The 4,100-nt window shown below is 38.4% G+C and overlaps 1 non-coding gene across 1 annotated transcript; it reads right to left on the bottom strand.

The window, feature by feature from the left end:
* Positions 1 to 3,705: 3,705 nt before the first annotated feature.
* LOC141603062 (small nucleolar RNA R71) lies at positions 3,706 to 3,812 on the bottom strand. The gene has a single exon (XR_012524960.1). It is a non-coding gene; the product is annotated as a small nucleolar RNA R71 (small nucleolar RNA).
* Between the last annotated feature and the right edge of the window lie 288 nt (positions 3,813 to 4,100).

Consider the following 4,100-nt stretch of genomic DNA (forward strand, 5'->3'; position numbering starts at 1 on the left):
CTTTTTAGCGCATATTTGGGTCATTTACTATCTTTAGTCCTTTGTTTTGCATATTCTTTGAGGTTTTGTTTCCTTGGTAGGAGAGGAGTGCAAACCTTGTATTTTCATGGCAAAAAAGAGCTAAATTAATCGAATCTAATGACCAAGCATCAAAAAGAACACAAGACTAGAAGGCCTTTGTTCATAATGTAGTAGATGGGTAATGATGAAGAAGATCCTTGCATCCCCGACAAAATCCCGGAGGATTGTTGGAAGAAGAAAAGAAGAAAAGAAGCTGAGCTAAGATCCGCTCGTCTCACCCCTCGGGACGCCCGTCCAGAAGCTCCCCAGGCCGCTCGTCCAAGCTGCCAGGCCGCTCGTCCAAGCCCTATGCAATCCGCTCCTCCCGACCTTTGGACGCTCGGATTGTCCTCCAGAGAAACACGCCCCCTTCTTTCTTCATTCGAGACGCGCATATTTTTGGAAAACTAGCTAAAAGGAGACCCGCATCTTTTCTTGAGAGGAGCGATTCCTCAAGGACTTAATCGCCATTTAAGCCCTTAGTAACCCTAATTTATGCGCCAATCCCCACTATAAATACCCCATTAGTCTAATTAGATTATGATGTTCTTCTTATCAATCTTTAGTGTAGTTTATATTATTCTAATCTCTCTTTAATCTTGTAATCAACTTTTAATCAAGTCTTAATACAAATATCATTTCCTTAATTTCTCTATTGTTCATCCTTTATTTTGGGTAATTGAAGATTATTTGGGTTTATTGGGAGATTGACAACCTTCCATCAATCATCAAGTACTTCTATTATTCTTTGCATTATTATTTTGGAATCATCATTAGGTATAATTCTCTTAATCCCTTTTTAATTATTGTTAATCATCTTCATTTATTCATCATGTCTTGCTTTGTTAATATGATTGACAACCTTGTTAACATGTTAAACTTGATAATGAGTGAGTAGTTTCCTTAACTAGGGTTAATGGGGATATAGGGAAAACCAACATGGGGGATGATTCATGCTTAATTTAATATGTTTTAATAATTTATTTGCTTGCTTGTTGTGATCTCAACTTATGCACATGTTATGTTTGATGAAATGTGAGCCTATGAATCCTTGCATTTTTTACCCATCACTTACCTTTTCAATGAGACTTGTAAGACATAAACCAACTCGAGTCTCATTAGACCATGCATATAGTTGAGTAGGGAGGATTAAGTCGACCTGTAGGTGTTGTACAATCTAATCGATTCGGCTCCGGGACCCAAACCTTCCTAGGATTGTTCCCATGATTTTTAGTGCATATTTGGGTCATTTATTGTCTTTAGTTCTTTGTTTTGCATATTCTTTGAGGTTTTGTGTCCTTGGTAGGAAAGGAGTGCAAACCTTGCATTTTCATGGCAAAATGAGACTAAATTAATTGAATCCAATGACCAAGCATCAAGGAGAGACACGATTGGAAGGCCTTTGTACATATTATAGTAGTTGGGCAATGATGAGGAAAGATCCTTGCATCCCCAAGGAAATCCCCAAGGATTTTATGAAGAAAAGGGAAGAAAAGAAGAAGAAACACGGCTGAGCAGCAATCCGCCCGTCTTCCCCTGAAGACGCCCGTCCCCCAGGACCACAATCCGTGCGTCTTCTACCAAAGACGGCCGGGCAGCAGCACCTAGAAGACGCCCGTCTTCTCTCAAAGACGCCCGGGCAGAGACTCAGGAATCCGGTCGTCCCGTGCCTAAGACGCACGGATTCCAAGACAGCGCAAATCCGTTTCTTCAAGCTTCAAGAAAGATGCCCTTCCTCCAGAAAATACCGGCGTTTCCCTAAGTAGGGACTTAATCGTCATTTAAGCTCTTAGTTAACCCTAATGCATCCACCTAATTTCCACTATAAATACCCCATTAGTCTAATTAGAAGAGCATGTTCTTCTTATCAATTCTTAGAGTAGTTAATATCAATCAAATCTCTCTTTAGTTTTGTAATCAACAATTAATCAAGTTTTAAAACAAGTTTTATTTCCTTAATCTCTCTTTTGTTCATCCTTTATTTTGGGTAATTGAAGATTATTTGGGTTATTATTGGGAGATTGACAACCTCTCAATCAAGCATCAAGTACTTCTATTATTCTTTGCTTTATTATTGGAATCATTAGTAGTTATAATTCTCTTAATCCCTTTTTAATTATTGCTAATTACTTTTATTTGTTCATCATGTTTCACTTTGTTGGTATGATTGACAACCTTGCTAGCATGTTCAACATGATAATGAGTGAGTAGTTCCATAGTTAGGGTTAATGGGTAATTAGGGGAAACCAACATGGGGAATGATTCATGCTTAAATTAATATGCTTTCATGGTTTATTTGCTTGCTTGTTTTGATCTCAACTCATGCACATGTTATGTTTGATGAAATGTGAGCCTATGAATCCTTGCATTTTTTACCCATCACCTATTTTTTAAATGAGACTTGTAAGACATAAACCAACTCGAGTCTCATTAGACCATGCATGTTGTTGAGTAGGGAAGACTAAGTCGACTTGTAGGTGTTATACAATCTAATCGATTCGGCTCCGGGACCCAAACTTTCTTAGGATTGTAAGATATAACCCAACTCAATCCATCACAACAATAATTGCTTGCTTATAATTTGAGAACATGTTTGTATGATCAATTCCCATGAATCCCCTATGACCCCATGACACCCTAGTGCTTTTTTATCAATTGTTTACAATCCTTTCAATTCATCTTGCTTATTTACTTTCATTGCTATTTAGTTTAGTGACCTTCTACATCAACCCAAATTGTGACACCCCTAAGACACCACTAATTTCAATAGAAATCTCATCTCAATTCCCGTCCCTTGTGATCCGACCTTTACTTGCCTCTTTATTTATTGTAGAGTTGTTTCTGAAGTTATAAATTGTATTTTGGTCTAGGTGCTTCCAACGACAATTGTTCCGAAAAATAGAATATAGCATCCGAAATCGTCCGACCAAAAATGGCGCCGTTGCCGGGGACAGTGTTATCTTGATTTAGATTTTCTTATATTGTTATTAGTTGTGTCTTTCTTTGCATTGAGGAAGTAAAACTCCTCAAGGTTTGTTCTAATTGTTTTCGAGTTGTTTGATTTTTTGCATGTCTAGAAGGTCACAAGGTGATTTGTTACCTTTTGATCATGAAATTGAAAGAACTTTGACAACCAATAGAAGACTTGCTAGGAGAAATTTGAGAGGTATTAGTGAGGTTGTAGATATTCAACCAACTATTGAGTTCATCAACCCTTTTGCAAGAGAAGGTGAGGAGAACCCAACACAAAATACAACACAAAATTAACCCACAATGCCTAAGTTTTCATCACATTTCATACCCACCGAGGAGAACCTACCCAATGGTACTCCCACACCACAACATTTGACCGGAAATTTCATTGCCAAATCCACTTTTATCCAATTAGTCGAAAGGAGCCAATTTGGGGGGATGCCTAGTGAAGACCCTCATTCTCATATGGAGACCTTTTGTGACTATTGTGATGCGATTTCTCAAACCGGTGTAACTCAAGACCAAATTCGATGGGTCTTATTTCCTATTTCTCTAATTGGCACCGCGAAACAATGGTTGAAGGGCCTTGATAAGGCCACTCTCAGAATTGATTCTTGGAAAACGTTGGCTCTAGCTTTCTACAAAAAATTCTACCCACCGGAAAAGACTAACATGCTAAGAGCTCAAATTACGGGTTTTAAGCAAAGGAATGAAGATTATTTGTATGAAGCTTGGGAGCGGTTCATGGGAATTTGTCGCTCATGTCCTCACCATGGACTTAGCGAGTGGTTCTTGGTACAACAATTTTGGAATGGTCTATATGAAGATTCAAGGAACATTCTCAACATGGGATCAAATGGAATGTTCACCGAAGTTGATGACAATCAAACTTGGAACAAAATTAAGGAAATGGCGGTCCATAACTCACAATATAGTAGACCTCGCAAGGTTACTAGAGGAGGAAAGCATGAAGTGGACTCTGTTACTCAATTGGGTGCTCAACTTAGTGCTCAGATTGACACAATCAATTTGAAGTTTGAAAAATCTATGGCTAGACTTGAAGAAGC

The sequence above is a fragment of the Silene latifolia genome, chromosome 9 (assembly GCF_048544455.1).
Source record: "Silene latifolia isolate original U9 population chromosome 9, ASM4854445v1, whole genome shotgun sequence".
NCBI classification, from domain to species: domain Eukaryota; kingdom Viridiplantae; phylum Streptophyta; class Magnoliopsida; order Caryophyllales; family Caryophyllaceae; genus Silene; species Silene latifolia.